Raw genomic sequence first — 25,560 nt, 5'->3', positions numbered from 1 at the left:
TGCTGGAGTGTTCCTTTAATCAGTATAAAATGACCTTCTTTATCTTTTACTCAGTAATGTTAGTTTGAAGTCTATGCTGTCAAATATTAGCATACCACCTCCTGCTTGTTTCCTAGGCCCATGTGCTTGAAATATCATTATCTACCTTTTCATCATAAGGCATCATATATCTTTTATTGAAAGATGAATTTCCTGGAGGCAACAAAAGGCCAGATCCTGCTTTCAATCCAGTCTGCAAGCCTGTGTCTTTTGGATGGTGCCTAGAGGCCATTGATATTAATAGTTATTATTGAAAATTATGCATTTATTTCTACCATTCTTCTTTTTGTTTGTAGTGTTTCCTCTTTTCCCTTTACTCATTTGTTTTAACTGTTATTTGAGTGTGGTTTATTTTTTTCCTATTTCGTCCTGTGTGTGTTTTGCTTTCTCTTTGGCATTAAGAATTCCTTCAAGTATTTTCCATAGAGCTGGTTTAGTTGTCATAAGATCCTTTAGCCTGTTTTGTTGTGGAATGGCCTTAATTCCCCATCAATTGGGAAAAAATATCTTTGCAAGAGAAAGTTATTTTGGTTGACAGTCATTATCTTTCAGAACTTGGAAGATATCATTTCAAGTCCTTCTGGCTTTTAAAGTTGTGTTGATTAATCTGCAGTTATTCTGATGGGCTTGTCTTTGTAGGCGACTTGCTTCTTCTCCCTAAGTGTTTTCAATATATTTTTATTGGTTTCTGTGTTTAGTAGTTTAATTATAACATGGAATGGAGAGGTTTTTTCCAGATTTTGCCTGTTTGGTGTTCTAAAATCTTCTTGTATCTGTGTTGGCATTTCTTTCCCAATTTGAGGAAAATTTCAGTCTATGATTTTGTTGAAAACACCTACTAAGCCTCTGGATTGGAATTCTTCTCCTTCTGTTCTACAATGAATTCTTATGTTTGATCTTTTCATAGTGTCCCAGATATCTTGAAATTTCCATTTATTCTTTGCTATTAGTTTGTATTTCTCTTTGTTGGACTGTATTTGATCTGCCACCTGGTCTTCTATTTTAGATATTCTGTTCTCTCCTTCATCCATTCTAACAGAGAGACTTTCCACTGAGCTGTTTATCTGATTGGCTGTATTCTTCAGAGTCAGGATTTCAGCCTGGTTTTCCTTCAGTATTTCTACTACCTTATTCATGTCTCATAATAACCTCTCTATTTAATTAAGCTGATTTCCTGTGTTCTCTTTCAGAAGTTTGTTTTCTTTAATTCTTTTGTTTTCTACTTTGCTTCCCTTCATTTCTTCTCTGACTTCTTTGAGCATACATACCATCATCTTCTTGAAATCTTTTTCAGGCATTTCATCTAAAACAGTCTCATTGGTGATCATTTCTGATGGATTGATTGTTTTGGGTGGGATTGTATTGTCTTGATTCTTTGAGTTTCTTCTACCATATTGTGGCAACTTTTGCATCCTGAATTGATTTTGTGTTTGTGTTCTACTTATTTGATTATGTGGGATGGGAGAGTTCAGAGTTCTGGAGTTGCTTGAATTTTCAGTAGCACTTTAGTTGATCTCAGCTCTCTTTCCTTCAGATTACTTAACTTTGCAAGAAAGCTGATGGAGTAGAAAAATCTGTTACTTGGTCTCTGCAGTTACTACTGCTGCTTGACACACCAAGAATGTACCAGGATTGCCTCAGGGTGTCTCTGGCCATTTTCCTCCTTTATTGTGGGTCATGGTGTCTCTGGCTTCTCCGCTGTGTCTGAGAATAACTTATACTCCTTCTCTGTTCAGAAGAAGGGTGTATTTTGGTGGGTTTTGCTTAAATCCATCCTTAGGCTGATTTGGTGTAGTTCCTCAGCTGCCATCTTACCTAGAAGCAGTCCTAAATTCTTAATTTGATGGTCATAGTTTAATAAGTCTGTGACTCTATGAGCGTCATTCATACACTTTTTAAAATTTTTAGTCTACTATGGATATTCCTGAGTGCATGTGATTCATACACCTGCTGGTCATTGAATACAGAGATTAACTACTTTGGCAATTTCTAAAATTGCCTTTATAGTCAAATAACACCATTTCTGAATGATGACAATATCAAAACTTTCTCATCACTCGATGAAATGGATTTCTCCTGCTGTGTACTTCTTGTTCTTGTTAGTCAGGGATAACTAAATTTATATCTAAATGATGGACATTCTTTTGCTTTCTGCTCAAAGTCTATTAAGGCTATTTTCAATAAAAATTATGTATTTGCTCTTAATATACACTGGATATTTGCTCAATTAGGGTCATTTATACACATGCTGGTAGAATCTAAATAATTAATTATCAGGATGAAGGGATAGCTTATCGCTTTAAATATTTCACTGCAAACCATAAGGATATGTTTGACTCTTCAGATTCCAACTAACCGGCCACACAAGGTGATGCATGAGCACAAGATCACACCTGCCATCAAGGTGGCATATCTATCTGGAATAAAATGTCTGAGTCCTTGGTATGCCAATTATGTCTCATTCTTTCTCTCACTCTCTCACATAAAAAGACTTCAGAGATACCTCAAAATAAAAACAAGAAAGAACAACAAAAAAAAAAAAGAACAAAAATTAACTGCTTTTAAAAATGTTTTTCTCAATTTTTATTAACATTTTCCATGATTATAAAAAAATATTATATGGTAATACCCTCCCCCCCCCCGACTTTCCCCTTTAAAATTCCATTCTCAATTATATCCCTGCACCATCTCAATCATTCTGCTTACATATATACAATACCAACCTATTAAGTACCCTCCTTCCTTCCTTTCTCTTCCCTTTATACATCCTTTTTAATGTACTGGCCTCTGCTACTGAATTTTTTTCTTCCACACAGAAGCCCAATCATCTGTAGCTAGGATCCACATATGAGGGAGAACATGTGGCTCTCTTGGCTTTCTGGGCCTGGGTTACCTCACTTAGTATAATCCTTTCCAGAAACATCCACTTTTCTGCTAATTTTATAACTTCATTTTTCTTTACTGCTGAGTAGAACTCCGTTGGATAAATGTGCCACATCTTCATTATCCACTCATCAGTTGAGGGACATCTAGGCTGGTTCCACTTCCCAGCTATTATAAATTGAGCAGTAATAAACATGGTTGAGCACATAATTCTAAGGAAATGAGATGAGTCCTTAGGATATATGCCTAGGAGTCCTATACCTGGGTCTTATGGTAGATTGATCTTTTGCTGTTTTAGGAACCTCCACACTGTTTTCCACAATGGCTGGACCAGATTGCATTCCCACCAGCAGTGTAGAAGGGTTCCTCTTTTTCCACATCCCCGCCAACATTTATGATCATTTGTTTTCATGATGGTAGCCAATCTGACAGGAGTGAGATGGAATCTCAATGTAGTTTTAATCTGCATTTCCCTGATGACTAGTGACGTAGAACATTTTTTTTAGATGCTTATATGCCATTCGTATTTCTTCCTTTGAGAATGCTCTATTTAGCTCCATAGCCCATTTTTTGATTGGCTTGTTTGATTCCTTATTAGTTAACTTTTTAAGTTCTTTGTACATCCTACATATTAATCCACTATCAGATATATAGCTGGAGAATATTTTTCCCCATTCTGTAAGTTGACACTTTGTTTATTCACAGTGTCCTTTGCAGTGCAAAATCTTTGTAATTTCCTGAGGTCCCAGTGATTAATCTGTGGTTTTATTGCGTGAGCAATTGGGGCGGTATTAAGAAAGTCTTTGCCAAGACCAGTATGTTGAAGGGTTTCTCCTACTTTTTCCTCTAGCAGTCTTAGAGTTTCTAGTCTGATGTTAAGGTCTTTAATCCATTTGTACCTAATTCTTGTTCATGGAGAGATAGAAGGTTGTATTTTCCTCTTTCTACAGAAACATATCCAGTTTTCCCAACACCATTTGCTAAAGAGGCTGCCTTTTCTCCCAATGAGTATTTTTGGCATTTTTATCCAATATCAGGTGGCTATAGCTACCTGGATTTACATCCGGGTTCTCTATTCCGTTCCATTGATCTACATGTCTGCTTTTGTGCCAGTACCACACTGTTTTTGTTACTATGGCTCTGTAGTATAGGTTAAAATAAGGTATGGTGATACCAGCAGCCTTATTTTTGTTGCTCAGTATTATTTTAGGTATTCGAGGTTCTTTGTGATTCCAAATAAAATTTTGTATTGTTTTTTCTATTTCCATGAAGATTGCCATTGGGATTTTGATGGGGATTGCATTAGATGTGTAGATTGATTTTGGTAAGAATGCCATTTTCACAATATTGATTCTTCCAATCCAGGAACAAAGATGTTTTTCAACTTCCTAGTATCTTCTGCAATTTCTCACATGAGTGTTTTAAAGTTCTCATTGTAGAGATTCTGTACTTCCTTGGTTAGGTTCATTCCAAGGTGCTTTATTTTGGGGGGTGAAATTGTGAACGGGAGTGATTCTCTGATTTCATGCTCTCTGTGTTTGTTGTCAGCATATATGAAGGCTACTGATTTCTGTGTATTTATTTTGTATCCTGCTATTTGGCTGTAGGTTTTGATCAACTCTAACAGTTTGCTAGTAGAGTCTTTAGGGTCCTTTATGTATAGAATCATTCCATCTGCAAATAATGATAACTTGATCTCTTCCTTTCCAATGTATCACTTTTATGTATGTCTCTTGCCTTATTGCTATCGCTAAGATTCCCAGAGCTATATTAAATGAAAGTCAGAAGAGTGGACACCCTTGTCTTCTTCTTGAATTTAGTGGAAAAGCTTCCAGTTTTTCCCCATTTAGTAATATGTTGGCTGTAGGCTTGTCATAAATAGCCTTCATTATATTGAGATATGTTCCTTCTATTTCCAGTCTTTGTAGGACTTTTATCATGAAGGGATGTTGGATTTTGTCAAACTCTTTCACTGCATCTAATGAGATGATCATGTGATTTTTGTCCTTCAGTCCATTTATATGATGTATTCCATTTATACATTTGTGTATGTTGAACCATCCCTGCATCTCTGGATAAAGCCTACTTGGTCAGAGTGAATGATCTTTCTCATATATTCTTGTATTCTGTTTCCCAATATTTTGTTGAGAATTTTTCCATCTATGTTCATGATGGAGATTTGTCTGTAATTTTCTTTTCTTGTGCTGTCTTTGTCTGGTTTTGGTATCAGTGTGATGCTGGCTTCATAGAAGGAGTTTGATAGAATACCTTCTTTTTCTATTTCGTGGAAAAGCTTAAGAAGCAATGGTGTTAGCTCTTCCTTGAAGGTCTGGTAAAATTCAGCAGTGTATCCATATGGACATGGGCATTTTTTAGTTGGAAACTTTTGATAACTGTTCGGATCCCCATGCATATTATAGGTCTACTTAGGTGATTAATCTCATCTTGATTTAATTTAGGCAGGTCATGTAAATCAAGGCACTCATCCATTACTTTCTGGTTTTCATACATTGTGGAGTATAGGCTTTTATAGTATATACCTATGATTTTTTTTAATTTCTCTGGCATCTGTTGTGATGTTACCTTTTTCATCTGTAATTTTATTAATTTGTGTCTCTCTTTCTTTTGGTCAGCTTTGCTAAGGGTTTATAAATCTTGTTTATCCTTTCAAAGAACCACCACTTTGTTTCATTAGTTCTTTGGATTGTTTACTTTGTTGTTGTTTCTATTGCATTAATTTCTCCCCTAATCTTTATTATTTCATCCCATCTACTGATTTTTGGTTTGCCTTGTTCTTCTTTTTCCAAGACTTTAGGGTGAAACATTAGGTCATTTACTTGTGGCCTTTCTAATTTCTAAGTATAGGCACTTAAAGCTATAATATTACCTCTTAGGACTGCTTCATTGTGTCCCAGAGATTTTTGTATGCTGTGTTCCCATTATCTTTTGACTCTATATTTTTGTTTTGATTTCTTCATTGACCCATTCATCATTTAGTAGTGTATTGTTTAGTTTCCATGATTTTATGTATGCTCTATAGCCCTTCTTGCTATTGATTTGGAGTTTGAATCCATTGTGGTCAGATAGAGTGTGAAGAATTATTTCAATTTTCCTATATTTGTTAAAATTTGCTTTGTGTCCTAATATATGGTCTATTTTTTTCTCTTTTTTCTTTTTCTTTTTTTGGTTTTTTGAGGTAGAGTCTCACCCAAGCTCAGGCTGACTTGGAATTCACTCTGTAGTCTCAGTGTGGCCTCGAACTCTCGGCGATCCTACCTCTGCCTCTCGAGTGCTGCAATTAAAGGTGTGAACAACCACACCTAGCAATATGGTCTGTTTTAAATAATGTTCCATGTGCTGCTGTAAAGAAGGTATATTCTGCAGCATTTCAATGAAATGTCCTGTATATATGTTAGGTCCTTTCCTACTATGACCTCATTTAGTCTAGATGTCTCTCTGTTTATTTGTTCCTGGGATGACCTGTCAATTGATGAGAGTGGGGTGTTAAAGTCACCCTCTTCCACTGTGTTTGATGTTATCTGTGACCTTAGTTCTAATAGTGTTTGTATGATGAATTTGAGAGCCCCCATGTTAGGTGCATATATGTTTAGGATTGTAATGTACTCCTGTTGGAGTTTGCCCTTAGTCAATATAACGTGACCTTCCCTATCTTTCTTGACTAACGTTGGACTGAAGTCTACCTTGTCAGATATTAGGATAGCAACCCCTGCTTGTTTCCTAGGCCCATTTGCTTGAAACACCGTCTTCCAACCTTTCACCCTAAGATAATGTCTATCCTTTGTAGAAAGGTGAGTTTCTTGGAGACAACAAATTGTAGGTTCCTGCTTTTTAACCCAGTCTGCAAACCTATGTCTTTTGGTTGGGGCCTTGAGGCAATTGATATTAAGTGATATTGTTGAAAGGTATGTATTTATGTTTGCCATTTTTTTGTGGTTCTGGTTCTACCTTTGTTCTCTTGTGTTAATTAGTATTTGAGTATTGCTTGTTTTTCCTAGGTTGCTTATATGTGTGCTTTTCCTTCTCTTCGGCATGGTGGATTCTATCAAGTATTTTCTGTAGAGCTGGTTTTGTCTTCAAATACTCCTTTAACCTGCTTTTGTTGTGGAATGTCCTTATTTCTCCGTCTATTTGAATGGATAACTTTGCAGGATAAAGTAACCATGGTTGACAGTTTCAGAACTTGGAATACATCACTCCAAGCCCTTCTGACTTTTAGAGTTTGTGTTGAGTAATCTGCTGTTATCCTGATGGGCTTGCCTTTGTAGGTAACTTGATTTTTCTCTCTATCTGCTTTCAATATTTTTCTTTGGATTGTGTGTTTGATAGTTTGATTATAATATGTCAATAAAGCTTCTTTCCAGGTTTTCTCTGGTGTTCTAACAGCTTGCTGTATCTGCACCTGTTTCCCAATTTGGGGGAAGTTTTCTTCTATGATTTTGTTGAGGACGCCTACTATGCCTTTTGTGTAAGAATCTTCTCCTTCTACTATGCCCTGAATTCTTATGTTTGATCTTTTCATAGTGTCCTGAATATCTTGAAATTCCCACTCATACTTTTCTATTAGTTTGTCTTTCTTTTTGTTGGACTGTATCAGATCTGCCACCTGGTCTTGTAGCTTAGATATTCTATCCTGTCCTTCATCCATTCTACTGGTGACATATTCTACAGAGATTTTTATTTCATGAACTGTGTTCTTCATTGCTAGTAATTCTCACTGGTTTTTGTTTATTATTTCTATTTCCTTATTTACGTCTTGTATTGCCTTCTTTATTTCATTAAATTTGTGTCCTGCATCTTCTTTGATTCCTTTCATTTCCTCTTTCATTCCTTTGATTTGTTCTTTGACTTCTTTGAACATATTTACAATAATTTTCTTGAAATCTTTCTTTTCTGCTGCTGAAGCCAAGGTGGAATGAAAGAAGGTTACAAGTGTGTAGTTTTTGATTCTGCTTCCATAGAGACCTACTTGCTGCAAGCAATGTGAATCTTCTTATAACCTAGGGAATTATAAGTGATGGTTATTTACATGGATGTGAGGGGATATTGAGAACATCATCAGTGTCAGGGTATAAAGAAAATCATATGGGTGTTGTTTGAACATGGGCAATATGAATGAATGTATTCTCACGAATAAAAACTAAAACCGAAGGGCACTGTCTTTGGGTTATCAAGTACATTTATGCTGGCACATTTTCCAGGGTCTACTACTTCACATGACTCTTCTTGTCATGATAGAAGTGTGAGATTCTGTGTATATAGTGATGTCCAAGTCACACCTCTAGGCCATGCATGGTGATGATGAGCCTCATTGAATTATTGTAAATATGCTGTCAATGTGATGTCTGCATTCAAAGGAGTATTAAAATGCCTAATAATCATTTCAGATTTCATTTTTTATTAAATTAATTATTTTTTTCTTCATTTAATGAAAATCACTACTTAAACAGGACTAATTTCACATTACATTAATTATAAATATTTCACTAATGCACCATTTATTTCATGTTTTTGTATTAATAATTTTTTTAAATTACTTTTATTTATTTATTTGAGAGCCACAGACAGAGAGAGAAAGAGTAAGATAGAGAGAATGGGCGTGCCAGGGCCTCCAGCCATTGCAAACGAATTCCAGATCTTTTTTGCCCCCTTGTGCATCTGGTTAACATGGTTCCTGGGGAATCGAGCCTCAAACCGGAGTTCTTAGACTTCACAGGGAAGTGCTTAACTGCTAAGCCATTTCTCCAGCCCTGTATTAATAAGTTTTGTTTTTATGATTGAATTGACTTCAAATGCTATTTAGCTTGAACATTTGAATAGTTGTGAGAGCCATGTTTCTACTTACATAGTCAATATCTCCATTTTGGACATGTGTCTGTAAAATACAACAAAGAGGATAAAATGGTATTACATCCACTTCATAAATTAGAAATCCTTAATCATAAGTATTCTGAATGAGAAATGACTATCAGAGGATAACAGAGATTCTTTAATCTTTATTTTCCCATGATAGCCCAAGAGTGATTCACCTGTCTTGGTGACATCCAGGATATTTTGAGTTGGAATTTTCTTGTCACTAATAATCTTGTTATACTCTTTCTGTGTCTCTTCACTGATAATGTGGCATTTTTCTGAATTTCATGGAATAGAAGTCAGAAAATATGGCTATTAGGGTCCTTTCTAAACACAAAACTCATCCTAGTTTATACACCATAGGTTGATCAAGCTTTATTTTCCCAATGGCACATCATGCTTTCTGTTCATTATTCCCTTCATGTTGGTAATGTAACTCAGCAAGGACAACTTAATTGGAGATCAATTCATACATTCAGGTTTATGTCATTTTTCTAGATTTTGGAAAAATGACATGAAAGTAATTTTGTCTCTCATATTTTTACTTCAAAAGGTAAGGAACGGGCTGGAGAGATGGCTTAGCGGTTAAGCGTTTGCCTGTGAAGCCTAAGTACCCCGGTTTGAGGCTCGGTTCCCCAGGTCCCACGTTAGCCAGATGCACAAGGGGGTGCATGCGTCTGGAGTGCGTTTGCAGTGGCTGGAAGCCCTAACGCGCCCATTCTCTCTCTCTCCCTCTATCTGTCTTTCTCTCTATGTCTGTCGCTCTCAAATAAATAAAAAAATAATGAACAAAAAAATTTAAAAAAAAAGGTAAGGAACGCTGTAAAGCACAATTGGAAATTTATGATGATTGGATCTGAGTGTGTCAATGACACTGTTTCTATTGTGTCCCAGTCTATGTTATAGAATCTACTCTCTACTCTTTATGTAACAAAATAAATGAAAGGGGAAATCACCTAAAGAGCTCACATAGTCCATGGGTTATACTATAGAGTTTCTAAAAGTTTTATAGTCAATTTCCACACATACACATAATATTCCCTGGCATTGTACCCCTTGCTCTCCCTCCTCCTAAATCTCCCTATTTTCTGAATCTCTTTTTGTGAACAACATCAAACAAAAGAAAATGCAAAGTGAAAGACTTAACATCAAGTTTGACAGAATAAAATTTAGTTCCATTATAGAAGAGATGTGATGTTCACATCAGAAAACATAAAACGATGCCACTAATTTTTTCTTGTAGAGATAGCCCCAGTCCAACATCCTTTCCTATGTTAGGTGATAATATTGAAGGCCTCCATCATACAGTGCTCAATCATGACTTCACACATCCTCCTGATCTTCAGTGTGAGAATGAGTTTTGGACATTGTTATATTCATGGCGTGTGTGTGTGTGTGTGTGTGTGTGTGTGTGTGTGTGTGTGTGTAACTATGTATGTGGAGTATTCTGAGTCTTACTTGGGGGTGAGATCCTTCAATCTTTATGTGGATGTCTGTACAAGAAGACTGGCTATAATTTTGTTTCAAAAGTGGGGTATACAGCATGATTCACATAATTATGAGTTACAGAGAGGCACTGATGCAAAAATACACAGAGAGTAACCAATGAAACAGAGAATTACGTATGCTTTATAAAGTTGTGGTAAGGTTTTCTCTTCTTTTTGTTTTGTTTGTTTTGAACTTAAGGACCCTTTCTAGTCCAGGCACACCTGAAATTCAATATGTAGTCTCAGGGTGCCTAGAACTCAGTACCTCTGCCTCCAGAGTGCTGGGATTAAAAGTGTGTGCCACAATGCCCACCTCAAGTTATGGTAAGGTTTTAAGACACATGTGAACACATTCCTATACCAGGTTAGATCATGAAAAAATGCATACACATCTCATAACTCATCTCCAAAGTACCAAAATATCCCCCAAACAGAATAAAACTGAATACTTACACAAAACTAAAACCACATGTTGATGGTTATATTGATCATAAAAATAGTGAAAATGTAATATCATTGAATTGGTTGAGACAAAATCCACTGAGAAGTAATTCACCTTTGGGACTGAGAAGAAATATTTTTCAAGATTAGACAACAGTACCATATCTTCTGCTAATTTGATATGTCTATTTCTTTATTTAAAATGTGAAACACATGAGTAGAAAAGATGGCTTAGTGGTAAAGACATTCACCTGCAAAGCCAAAGGACCTTACTTGGATTTCCTAGGATACACTTAGGCCAAATGAACAAACTGGCACATGTATCTGGACTTTGCAGTAGTTGGAGTCCCTGGGATGCTAATATTCTCTCTCTCTCTCTCTCTCTCCCTCCCTCCCTCCCTCCCTCCCTCCCTCCCTCCCTCTCTCTCTCTCTCCCCTCTTTATCTCTCAAATGAATAAAAAAATTAAGTAAAATATGGACTGCTTCAAGAGTGTGTTTGCCACTCTTAAACAGGGGCCATGGTAATCTAATCTGTATCATTCCAATTTTAGTAAATTTACCACTTCAACCACCTCATCTTAAATGAATACTGTCTTTAATTCAACATACACCAAATATCCTACTTACAAAAGTTTTAAAGATTAATTATTGTAGGATGTATTGAGGTAATTTTAAGTCCAGGTGGTTAATTCCAGACACATGAGCAATTATTTGGTTGCATCACATTCAAATTAAGGTCATTTAAAATCTAACTTATGGGCAGAAGAGATGGCTTAGTGGTTAACACATTTGCCTTTGAGACCTGAGTACTCAGGTTCTATTCCCCAGTACCCTCATCAGAGAGGTGTAGAAATTGGTGCATGCATCTGGAGTTTCTTTGGAGTGACTAGAGATGCTGGAGTTCCCATATTATCTTTCCCTCTTTAGTAAATAAATTAAAAAAATAAATAAAAGTCTTAATTGCTGAGTGTCTAAGAACAGCAGTGATATGAATGAAAGTTGGGATGACCTTACTGGAATACATTAACTACATTAGTCACTTAATAAGGGTCTGGGTAGAACATAGTCTTCATATAATAATATTTTTTAAAAAATTATATGCAGATTAAGCTTTGATAAAAACATAGTAGATATATCCAGAAAAGGAATATGTGGCCATTTTGTTGGTTTGCCTTAAAAATCCTATACTGGAACTGCATTAACTAATGACCCAAACTTGAAAAACTATGGCTAGATAGTGGATACTTAAAAATATATTTATTTATATATTTTAGCAGAGTGGGTGAAAGAGGTAGAGAGAGGGATGAAATGAGAGAGAGTGAGAGAGAGAGAGGGTGGTTGAGAATGGTCAAGCTAGGTCTTCCAACCATTGCAAATGAGCTCCAGATGTACCCCATACACTCTGAATCTGCTTTGAGTGGGCACTGAGTAATTAAACTTTGGTCCTTGGGCTTTGAAGTTCCTTAACCTTTGATCCATCTCACCAGCTCTATTTTAAAATATTTATTTACTTATTTTAAAATATTTATTTATTAGGCTGGGCATGGTAGTGCATGCCTTTAATTCCAACACTCAGGAGGAAGAAATGGGAGGACAGTTGTGAATTAAAGGCTGTACTGAGAGTACGTAGTGAATTCAAGATCAGCCCCTATTTCAAAACACTTCTCCAAAAAAATTGATTGATTCATTCATTCATTCATTCATACATTAATTCATTTCAGAATGAAATATTGAGGAAACAGTTAGAGAGAATTTTGTTGGACAATATTAACTCTAAGTACTGACATTTTACATGAATGATCAAAGTACCTATGGTACATTGTCAATACTGAATAAAATTGCAGTCATTTCATCAGTCCATGGATTTCCCACAAATTGTAATCAAGAACATGCAACAGCTTGAAATCATGGAGGACATAAACTGTCATGTATTGATCACATCAAATCCCATAGGACAACCTTACAATGTGATGTAAATCATAAATCCTGGGGTCTCTGTATGAGTTTGCATTAAGAGGACTTTGCCTTGCTTTTACAACTGTGAGTGAAAACAGTGTTAGTTTTTATGTCATTTGTGTTTTTATCCACTATGGTAGAGTGGGAACACACCAATGTCACTATTTAAATTCTATATTACTTAAAGAATAATTGCAAATATTCATTGTAAACTAAAATTTGTAAGGTCACAGTTGATGTCAACAGGTTCTAATATGTTTCCTACATCTGAAAGTAAATGTCTATGCCTTTTGGCCATGCAACAATTGGGTAATCCCACAATGAGAACCATGTGAGAAAAGGGTTTTCCCAAACTCCAGAGGCAAAATATAATCCACTTTTTCAGAGCATTTTACAAGTAGAATTCGTAACAAGTAGCAGAAATTTTTGTTGACCTCAGAAATCCATTTATGTGAAATTGAGAGCTAAACACCATTTTACATTTTGAATGTGTTATGTTCCTCATTTCTTTGCACAGAATGTTTTAAGAATGTCAAGTGGTGTAATGGTCTGTGTAAGATTATAGGTGAGCATCTTGGCTTATATGAAAAGACAATACCAGCAGATCTTTGAAACCCATTATACCTACTTCTGTAATCCCCACCAAGATGATGGAACCAGACTCTTGGGGAGGTACGATATGGGTCATGGAAGTCCACAAGTCAGTGGCATTAAAAACAATAACCTCTTCTGATTTTGGCCATATTAGAAATGGATCACCTGGAAGTGTGAGAAACAATAAAATTCTCATGTGGTAAGATGCTTTTGTTCAACACTGGCTCAGAGCAAGAGATAGTAAACAACATGGCCATGAGGCTGAAGGCACTCTAGAGTTGGTTTTACATAGTCACCCAAGAAGATCTGATACTCACTAAAATTGCTAAATAGATATATTTAAATTCAGTGCTTTGAGTCTGTATCAGTGGCACTCTCCATCTTGCCTATAGGGAAATTACAAGAAATACATTAGGCATCCAAAATATACAACATACTACTGAATGAGTAAAAGAGAATTATACACAGTTCATATGCTGAGAGCAAAACTCGCTCTGATTGCCCTATGCATTGTCTTCATTTACTTGACAGAATTCTTATGCAATTATTCTGAACATTTGAGTCTGTGTCAGCATGGTTAACTTTGGGGGAGCAGATTGTGAAACACATCTAGCAGAGAGGACTGTCTGTATCCCAATATGGCCTGAAGCCTTGCCTTTTAATGTAGACAGCCAAACCTTGCCTCATACATTGGATTCCAGGTGGAGGTGCATTGGGGAATGACAGCCACACTCCTCATGCTGAGGATCACACTGGAATTTTTGTGATGTATTATTTATTTGTTTCTTCCGGAGACAGGAAGAAGCAGATAGAGAGGAAGAGAGAATAGGCATGCCAGGGCCTCCAACCACTGCAAATGAACTCTAGACACAAGTGCCCCTTGTGCATCTGACTTAGACGGGTCCTGGGGAAACAAACTGTGGTCCTTAGGTTTCACACGCAAATGCCTTAACCACTAAGCTATTTCCCAGCCCGAGACTGCAATGTTGACATCTGTAAATTCACACTTTAGTTTTCTGTCAGCCAGAACTATTTTTACGTCTTTATGGATTTATTCAGAAAATGATAATATGTCTTTGGTGAAACGTTTTTTTGTTTGCAATTTTTCCTGCATTTTGAATGTATGTACTCGGGACACAGTGTTAAGATCTGTAATGTACAGGCCAGGAAAGTGAAAAATAGCATGTTACCAACCCTGATTCTATATGTAACATTCTACTGCTGTGTTCTGTCTCTCTCTTTCTCTATCTATCTACCTATTTATCTCTCTGTAATTTAATTAACTATCTTTCCTTCACATTTCCTAACATACTAATTTGTGAGAAAATAAACTTAAAGTGAAACTTTTTTTTTCTTCCTGGGTTTCAATCATATAACTTTATTATAATAGGCAGAAAAAAAATTAAAAATCAACATTCTCAACCAATATTTTTGATAAGAAATAGAGGCTTACCTCATATTCACTTGTAAGCAAACTCATACAAAATAGTACCATCCATTCATATTAAGAACAATGTTTTATTTTTCTAATTTCCTAGTTATACTCATCCACTACAGTCTGCTGAGTTTTTCTTGCTGAACCTGGATCTCACTGAACCTTCCAGGGAAATCATAGGCAAGTCTTTGTAGTCAACCTTTCTCAGTTTCCCTAACACGGGCTTTCAGAACTATGCTAACACAACTGGATATTTATATTCTAACAAGCTAAACTAAGCTCCTCATGCTTGAGAGTTAAACAAATTTATCCACAGAACCATCTCCACAACTTATAGATTTTTCGAATTGGGAAGCAAAGAGGTCAGATTCCTGGTATCTTTCAAATTTCTATGTAATCAAAAATAGTTGGGGAAATTTTCTTATTTCTAGAGTTAATGTTTTTGCAGAAAGACACTGTCCCTACTGTCATGAACAGATTAACAATTTCACTCACTTCATAGAAGGTCATTATTAGGTAAGTGTGTGCCATGCAATGGTGAGGTGTAGTTTCCTTGCTTCTAATGTCCTTCATATTTAAGCACGTGATTAATTTGGGTGTTGGAGGAAGTTCTTGGAGATGTAGTGTTTACTTTTCACACTGGACTTGCTAAAAGACAAGATATAAATAATTCTGCTAACAAATTGTGAATAAATTCACATATATGTACCTGATTGTAAGGTCTATGAAAGTAACCCAGAATTTATGACACTAAAGAATTTTAGCAGATAATTAAAGCATGACTTATCCAATCCAATTGCATGTGGTGGCATATGCCTGTTATCACACTACCAGAGAGTGTTAGGCAAGAGCTTCAAGAATGCGAAGTCATTTGCAAAGTCATGGATTAAGTTTGGAAAAGAAAATAGTACACTTTATCTGCTAAGTATTGAAAAACTCCCAACCAAAGCCACTGGGTCTTCTGGCAGGGATGGGAATGTAGCATGAGCAAACACCTTATGGTTCTCTCAAGAATGGGCAGCAACTCAATTTTTCATAGAAGTTCTCTGTGTCCCACCAGAAATTTGCTACCTTTGTCGCAGCCAGAATGCCACATTTTGTTTCTTGCACACAAGAAAAGTCTTGCTTACCTCAAATCAAAAGTAATGAACATTTCTTTATAATCATCATAAAATTCCAAAACTCACATACATAAATCCTCAACAGGCCATTCTCTACTATGCTGATTAACCTGTGTGAAGCTATGGACACCGTGCGATATTTCTCTGAAAACTAAAATAAAATGTTCAATTAGAAGCATCAGCCATTCCTCTAACTTTTCTCATCAATATCTATTGTGACCATGGCAGCTGATTTTACTCATAAAAATATTAGCATCAAATCCTTGTGGGTGGAGATGTAGTTTCAAATTCATGCAGATCTTCATAATTTCTCTTGAAACTATGGTTAAGTCCCAGGGATATACTGCAATATTTGCAGCTTATGGATATGTATGTAATTTTTTGGCCAATCATAATGATTAACATTAGGTATTTATTTTAAGTTGTGCATGAATTTTTCCTTAATATTTTCTTTCATTGTCTATTCACAGTCTTCTTGAAATACTAAAACTGTGTTAGGACACGATAAATGAATTTAAGGAAAATCAACTCTATTTATGAGTGCTCATCCATTCTATGGTATCATTTTAAAAGTGGTGCTAACTTACTCTCCCTTGGAGAATCTGCGTCTCTTTTCCAGATAGATGCAGATCCTAAGAAGAGAGCCACCCCATCATACCTCAAAAGGGCCCTGGCTGAATGTAAGGAAAATTCGCGAAACAAACAAGGGTGCTGTTTTCCTGATGAACCAGATATCAGCAAAAGGGAAAAGGAGACCAACACAGAAAAATCAACTCCTACCAAATCAGAGAGCCAGAGCCTCAGAGGCCCCCAACACCTCAGCACTGAAGCAGACCAAAAATGAACCCAACATGGGTCAGGGAAATTCAACAAGGAGGGGCCAATGGGGAAGGGGTAGGTCATGGATGAGCCTAATAATGGTACCAAACTGACTGTATTTGCTGAATACAAAACTAATTAATAAAAATAAATTAAAAATGAAAACAGCAAGGTATTCCATGGAAAGTTATAGAAAATCTGACCAAAATAAAATATGGAAAGAATCACATTTGGAGCATAAATTTTACATGATTTCTAAGATATAATCTCTGAAAATTCTTTTTTTTAGTAGGGCTCAGTCTATTCCAGGCTGACCTGGAATCTGCTATGTAGAAAAAGTATTTTATGCTTAACACCTTCATATCAAGTAAAAACTAATTTAATAATATTAAGAGAATCATTACTGGACTATGAAAACACAGGCAGAATGGTGAGCCTTATTGAATCAGATTCATGTCCTTGTAGAAGGGACATTCACCTGAGATCAAGATCACCTGCCCTCTGTCAGTTCATGGTAGCCACAGTACCTTCAGAGGTTTCTTCTCAGCACACACCAAGCAGCAGAGAACCACAGCTAGCAATGGAATCTTCATGGTCTTAATATCTGTCTCCTCTCTTCCTGAGAAGCTCAGGGCAGCTCTCTCACTCTGCAGAGATGTGGTAGGATGCTGTAGATAAAGTCCATATCTGCAGGATGTGAAAGGATCCAATTGGTAATCACAAGACTCTGAAAGTTTTTTTTCTTTCTTTCTCTCTTTTCTCTTCCTTTCTATAACTTTATTTCTTTTTTGCACATCCTGATTCAAGGTGGTTTGTGTCTGCGTTTGGCATTGCTTTATTTTGATAATGAGATTAGTAATAAGTGATTGCAGAACTGAACTGGAAAATTGACATTATACACCTGAAGGTGCACCATCTATAAGAAATGTTTTAAGAGCAAAAAGTCCTTTTTGGAGAACATGGGCAGAATCTGGGTTGGGTCTTGAGCTTCCCTTTGGCATTAGATGATTGCTGGTGTGGTTACTCAGTTTCATGAGGGCAGCAAGAGATTTGGTATGGCCTTGGAATAGTATGAGGATATGAGGTACTGGAGGGACAGGATGGCAGCCGTCATTAGAATGGAGAGAAGGATGTTGAGAACCTCAGTCCACTGTGGTATTTGAGCACAGAATTTACTGTGACTGCTACAGAGCTTCAATTGTTGTGTAGGGATAGGCCGTGGGCTGGCATGATTTTGAGAGATTTAAAAACTAGGTCTCAAAATGCTTCTTTGGGTTATTGAACTAGGTTATAACTTAAACACTGCAGTTTTCTGGAAATTAAATGAGCTATGAGAGAGGCATAGCTTCTTGGAATACATTGACACATGACAGTGGGGTTCTCCTTTGTTCTTAAAAGAGAAGTGGGATACGTGTGGTGAGGAACACCTTTAATCACAGCAAAGAGGTGGAGGTAGGAGGATCACTGACATTGAGGCCATTCTGAGATTACCTAGTGAATTCTATATCAAAATGGACTAGAATGAGACCATAGTTTGAAAGGGGAGAGAGGGAGAAAGAAAACCGGTGTGACAGAACCATAACTCCCTGTGTGCCATGTTCAGTACGGCAAGATGTTTACTCTATGGGATGGGTAGATATTACGCTTATGGGGTATCTGCTTGGGGAAAGTGGACACTATACTAAATGCTGATGCAGTGTGAGACAGGTTACTGGGAGAACAGTGACAAAACTGAGGAAATCAAAGTTCATATGAGGACGTGGTGGGGAACCAGAATGAAATATAGACACTCCCAGTGGCATCAGGCTCTGTGTACATGGAAGTAGTGGGCCCCAAGGAGCTATCAAGAATCTTTCCAGGTATTGTAACTGGCCAAACCTGCTATCATCCAAGTCCTCCAGTATAACCAAGGGCTAAGACTATAACACTGCACAACACTAACCTAGATTCCAGGGTTTCCATAGTTCTCCAGGCACCATCATCACAATGCATATTCCACACCTCTGAGGTCCAATGGAAGGCTATCACATGGTGAAATTGAAAACCACCTTCATAAAGGACACCAGGTAGAGGGACAGTTCTGCCTCCAGGAGCTTCCCACAGTATGATTCCACTCCCAAATACAGTTGGATAAAAAATTATACAAATGGTAACCCACCAAAGGCCAGTGGTAAGACCCTATTGCTGAAGACACCATACGCAGCTGACGCGTAAAATGGAATGACATGGCTGGAAGCCGGGAGAGAGTTAGTCCCCAGACAGTCAGCGTGTCTAGTGCCAGAAGGTGCTACATGGGCGACTGGGGGAAATTACCAATATCTGTCCAAGCAACATATTGTTTAACCTTATTAGCAACAAATAACCTGACGTGATGCCCACACAAGTGCAATAGTGGCACACAGCCATGGTGAGGAACCAATTGCTCTTGATTTGGCTAACTGATCCACACAGTGGTACTAGACCTATAGTTGGAGCTGGGAAACAAGTCAGAACCATACCCAAACACAAGCCCACTCCACAATACCAAGCTACCATCAATCACGGGGTACAAAAGGGCTTAAACCTACCATACTGTCTATCAAAAAAGTAAGTGTTATCTCAATATTCCGGGTGCTAACTTACTCTCCGTTGGAAAATCTGCTTCTCTTTTCCAGATAGATGCAGATCCTAAAGAGAGAGCTGCCCCCACATACCTCAAAAGGGGCCCAACTGAAACAAAGGACAATTGGCGAAATAAGCAAGGGTGATGTTTTCCTGTGATCTGGATACCAGCACAAAGGGGAAGGAGACCAACACAGAGAAAAATCAACTCCTACCAAATCAGAGAGCCAGAGCCTCAGAGGCCCCCAACACCTCAGCACTGAAGCAGACCAAAAATGAACCCAACATGGCTCAGGGAAATTCAACAAGGAGGGGCCAATGGGGAAGGGGGTGGAAAGAATGTCAGAGTCACATGTTGGGTCATGATTTGCAAAGACATTTATCATACCAATAACTGTGGGCTAACTCCCCAATGCACGACCCATTTTCATTAACAAGGAGGGTCTAATGGGAGGGGGTAGATCACAGATGAGCCTAAATAATGGTACCAAACTACCTGTATTTACTGAAAAGAAAACTAATAAATTAAATTTAAAATTTTTTAAAAATTATACAAATGAAGGTCTTTATGGTAACAGTGTAATCCTGATTCAGAAATGAGGCAGGGAGTTATTGCTTTTATCAATTTTGACAGGATAGTATTATGCTTTCATGTCTGAGTAGTATTGCGTTGTCTATGTGTTAATTGTTTTCACCAATTTCTTCGTTCTTTCATAAATAGGTTGTTTCCAGCTACTAATTTTGGGGTGGATATGATTAAGGTCAGAAGAGTTACTCTCTGCCAATAACGAAATCCTCACAATACATTTTTCCCCCCTTGAAAAACCTCAACTTATACATGACAACATTTATCTGTTTAAATCATGTGTGATGAACTCATCGGTCATACTGAAAATTGACATTTTTCTCAGTCCATCCTGATATGCCAAACAGTGTGAAACTGTGTTTGACATTTATATTTCTAACAGGATTGCTCCAAAGGGAAGCTTAGGGTGAGCAGTAAATTTCGCTTCTTGCACATGAGTGAACAAGCAGAATCCCTATGTGATTGTATAAAAACAGAAACATAAGCCATGATGAACTATATTATAAAATGCGTGATGAGGTACCAGGTATGCACCCAAATACAATGCTTCTATAGTACATGATCTTTTATAACTTTTCATTAAAATTCAAGACTGAACATATATGTGTTCAATTCTATTCCCATATAACACCCCAACTATCATTTTATCCCACAAAAGTCTATCAATTTTAGCAGGCATTAAAACAATGAAATTCTCATCTCTTATACTCAGTTGTCATTCATTTGTTATGTGCTTTATACAAGACCTTATATCTTCCATAGGAAATGGGTACATTTGATACCTACATTACAAATCGAGTCATCCATAGAGCCAATAATGGATTATACATTTACCTGTGTTACTTATAAAAAAAGAAGTTAAATATATGTAAAACAAATTTAAAAGCTAAACCTAGACAGGCAATCTGGTACAATTCACCATGCCTTGCTGTAAAGACTCAAATAAAGACATTGCTCTATGGGTACAATTCTTACACATACTGTTGGGGTCATCTAATGCTATTTTCAATGCAGGCAATTCCTACATGTTCCTGTCAGAGTCTACTGAGGCAATTCCTCAATAATAAAATTCCTACATTTACTAGTAATTGTATATGAAAAGTCTTTCTCAACAAACACAGTGTATACCCTGAGTAGGGATAATCTACTAAGGCTGCTTCTCAATGAGGACAATTAATCCAGTGGATGTTCAGAGAGTATTAAATCTCTTTCACAATGAGGTTTGTTGATACACTTGCATGTCTGATTGTATCAAGGCTAGTTCAAATGAGTGAAATTTCTACACTTGCTAGCCAGAGTATATGAAGTAATTTTTAAATGATGGCCATTCCTACCCTTGCATGGCACCACACATTTAGATTGATTCATAATGAGAGAATTCCTACACTTGCTAGTTAGGTAATACCAAGCATGTTTTTCATTAAGGCAATTCCTGGTCTTAGTTTTCAGAATATGAAGGCTATTTTTCAAAGATGTTATATTATCCATTTTCAGATCAAAGTCTAGAAAGGCTTTTTGACAGTTAGGTCCATTGCTACACATGGTGATCAGAGGTTATAAAGGATACTTATCAGTGTGGGCAATTCTTGCACGTGCTGGTCAGAGCCTTGTCAAGCCATGCCTTAAGGAGTGCCATTTTCTTCAGTTGTGGATAGGTGCACTAAGCCTATTTATCAAGGAGTTCCTTTACAACAACTGAAGGTCAGAGGAAACTAAGACTATTTGAAAACAACAGCAATTTCAAATTGTGCTTATCTAAGTCTACAATGTCTATTTCTCAACAACAGTATATGCTACCCGTGCTTTCCATAGCAATATGCAAATAATTTGAAAAAATATTTTGTTACTTATGTATGAAGAGAGAGAATAAGAGATAGAGAGAAAGAAAGAAGGATATGCCAGGGCTTCTTTCTCCTGCAAATGTCCTCTAGATGCAAGGATGACTTTGTTCTTCTGTTTTATATGTGTGCAGAGGAATTAGATTAAGGCCATTAAGCTTTCAAGGAAGCTCCTGGCCCTGTAACACAAAACCATGACTTTAGCCCAGCTGTATTTCTTATTGTTTTCAATCGATATTTTAAAAAATCTGTAATGAATGAATCTCAGTCTGCATGTGATGCAGTTACTACTCCCTCAATTCTGGCTGTACCAGTGACTTAGTGCCTCTATTTTAAATGAATTCTTCCAGACACAACAGGACCTGGATATCCTTGAGCTAGCAGTGCCTGGCACTACCTATGCAAGACAATCATAATAGGAGGAAATGATGATGACATGAAAATAAAAGACTATTTGAGCAGGTGAGTGAATATGACAGAGAGTGGAATTGTAATGGGGAATGTGACAGGGAAGGAAATATCATTCTTTATTTTTCATAATTATGTTAATAACAGAAAATGTTGTCTCTATTTCTGGTGAAATAAATTGGCAATCAGGTCATGTTTGTTTCTGCTCTGGTGTAAAGCCTTAACCTCACATGGGGAATGAGAGCCTTGGCTGAACTTAGAATACAAAGCAAGTACAGATTTAATAGCACCTTATGTTTCTGCTCCAATGTGCTTATATACAGAGGTGATCAGGTAACACAAGCAAAGGAGATAAAATGCCAGATTCTGTACTGTTTATGTGCCTTACAATTTCTATGTACATATGATAAGAGGCCCTAAGTGGCCCAAATGATAGGTGAATACTTTTCACAAAAGCAGTGTATGTATTTGTTATTGTAGGACTTAAATCATACTCAAATTGGGTGATTTAATTTTGTTATTAACAATTAATGAATGTGTCTCCATAACTGTTAGCATATTTTGCCTGCATATATAAATTTATATATTTAATACATAATACCCACACTCTCTGTGTTTCAGATACAGCTTGGTTTTCCACAGGAATACAAATATCTTAATTTTTAATATTTATTATTATTATTAACAACACCATCATAGTTCATATGGATCCATCATATGTTGGTACCCTGTTTTCCTTTGTCCCTTCCCACATTCCATTGGGGACACTCCTGTGTGGGGTTGCAGGTATGCCTCATGGGGTTGTGGTTTATGCATTTTGGGAGCAGCTGTCAGTTTTTCTCTGGGGAGGGAGTTTCTCTGGGCATGATGTCTCAATCTGTGCATCTTCAAATCTTTTTGGCGCTCTTCTGCAAAATTTTTGACCCATGGTGGGTGAATTTTAAGTCTACTTCAGTGGTGAGTACTTAGGAGCCTCTGGATATTTGCTTTGGTAGATGTTGAGTATCCTCAGAGTCTGTCTTCTACACCCTAGTGGTGATTACCAGGTTCAGCATGGAAACAGTGCAATTGCTCATGACCACAGTTACTCTGTAATTTCAGCTGCTTCTAGGCTGAAGTGTGAGGGGTCCTTTATCTCCTGATGTCTATATACTCTATGTGCACACCATCTGGCAGTGGTATCCTGAAATTGTGGACACCAGGGTCCGTCAATCAGGAGGGTGGAGCAAGGAATATTCTTCAGCGGCATGTGTGCAGGATCCAAGCAGGCCCCAGACAGCCACGGAGGGACCTATTCTTACCAGAGAAGTGGGGGGATCTGGCAAACAGGAATATTTGCCCTGCTCACTCTGTGTGTGCACCCTCTAGGGCTCTAAGTCTATTTCTTAGTGAGGCAACTTTACAGTTGCTGGCAAGGGAAAAGTAAGGCTATTTATCAATGAAGACTTGTCTTATCCTTGCCATTCAAACAGTATTAATGCTACTTAAGGCTGTTTTATGGAGGGCATTCATACATGTGGTGGACAGAGATAATTAAGGCTATATTTCAGGGCAATTCTTACACTTTTGGACAGGTAAGTCTACCTGGAATATTTCTCAATGGGGGTAATTCCTGTATTTGCTCATCAGAATATCTGAAGTATATTTTCAAAGACCATGGTCAAATACACTTGTTTCTAAATAATTGTCATTCTTTCACATTCTGGTCAAAGTTTACTCAACTATTTCTAGGTTAGTTCTATTGTCACAACTGCTCATCACAGACCATGAATGGTATTTCTCAATGAGGGCAGTCACTACACCTGTTAGTCAGAGCTAAGTAAGAGGACTTATCAATGAAGATTGGTCATACACTTTCAAGTCCTTGTCTTCTAAGGCTGATTTACGATGAGGTCAATCCATATACATGCTTACCAAAGCCAACTTTGGCTATTTCTCAACGAGTTCAATTCTTATGTCTCCTGTTCACAGATTATGAATGTGATTTGTTAATGATAGCCATTCCTACCCTTGCTTTGAACAGTCTATTGAGGGTGTTTCATAATTAGGCAATAGATACAATTAATTGTTTGGCCCTAGTATAAATATCACTTAAGGAGGACCATTTCTAAACTTCATGGTCAGATTCTCCTAAGGTAATTTCTAGAGGGAGGAATTTCCAACCCCTTTTGTCATTGTCCACTGCAGCTATCTTACATTGAGAGCCATTCCTTTCCTTACCAGTAAGAGACTACTAATACTATTTTGAAATGATGATGATTCTTACAGTTGTTATTCGGATCCTGTGGATTCTAGTTCTCAAAAGGGTGATTTATACACCTGCAGCTCAACTTATTCAGCAGCTGTTGCTATATGAGGTCCATCTCTATACTTGTTTATCAGAGAGCACAAAGTGTATTTTTCTTTTAATTTTTTTTATTAATTAGTTTTGTATTCTGCAAATACAGTCAGTTTGGTACCATTATTAGGCTCATCCGTGACCTACCCCTTCCCATTGGCCCCTCCTTGTTGAGGTATATGAGTCGTGCATTGTAGAGTTAGCCCACAGTTATGGGTAAGATAAATGTCTCTGCATATCATGACCCAACATGTTGCTCGGATTATCTTCCTGCCCCCTCTTTTGCACAACTTCCCTGAGCCATGTTGGGTTCAATTTTGGTCTGCTTCAGTGAGGAGGTGTTGGGGGCTGAGGCTTTGGCTCTCTGATTTGGTAGGAGTTGATTTTTCTCTGTTTTGGTCTCCTTGCCCCTTGTGCTGGTATCCAGTTCATCAGGAAAACAGTGCCCTTGCTTGTTTCACCAATTTTTCTAACTTTAAGCCAGGGGCATTCTGAGGTATGACGGGGTGGCTCTCTCCTTAAGATCTACATATATCTGAAAAAGAGAAGCAGATTCTCCAATGGAGAGTAAGTTTGCTCCAGGACAAATGAGATAACCCTTCCTTTTTTAATAGAGAACTTAAAAGGTGTAGGCCCTCCTGTAGCCCATGATTGATAGTAGCATGATAATGGAGAGTGGGATAATGTTTGAATATGTTTCTGACTTGTTTCCCAGCTCCAGCTATGGATCTTGTACCACAGAGGGGATCAGTTAGCCAAATCAAGAGCAGTTGGTTTCCCACCATCGCTGTGTGCCACCATTGCACTTGTGTGGGCATCACAACGGGTTATTTGCTTCTATGTAGGTTATACCATGAGTTGATTGGACAGATATTGTTCATTTTCCCCCAGTCGCCCATGTGGCAGCTTCTGGCACTAGGCACACTGATTATCTGGGGACTAATGCTCTTCTAGATTCCAGCCATGCCATTGCATTTTACATGTCAAATGTATATGGTATGTTCAGCAGTAGGGTCGTGCCACTAACCTTTGGTGGGTCATCAAGTACTCTGATAGAAATCTGTCTTTTAGGAAACCTTGTAGGTCTCTCTGATCAAACTCTCATTGTGGATGATAGCCGCAGGCTGGTACTGGGATTTACA

At 37.4% G+C, this 25,560-nt stretch overlaps 1 pseudogene; it reads right to left on the bottom strand.

Moving 5' to 3' along the window:
- Positions 1-11,190: 11,190 nt before the first annotated feature.
- On the bottom strand, positions 11,191-11,290 carry LOC123457199 (annotated as a pseudogene).
- Between the last annotated feature and the right edge of the window lie 14,270 nt (positions 11,291-25,560).

The sequence above is a fragment of the Jaculus jaculus genome (assembly GCF_020740685.1).
Source record: "Jaculus jaculus isolate mJacJac1 chromosome Y unlocalized genomic scaffold, mJacJac1.mat.Y.cur SUPER_Y_unloc_2, whole genome shotgun sequence".
In the NCBI taxonomy this organism is placed as follows: domain Eukaryota; kingdom Metazoa; phylum Chordata; class Mammalia; order Rodentia; family Dipodidae; genus Jaculus; species Jaculus jaculus.
Note: the sequence above shows the minus strand (reverse complement) of the source record. Positions and strands in the feature narration are given on the sequence as shown.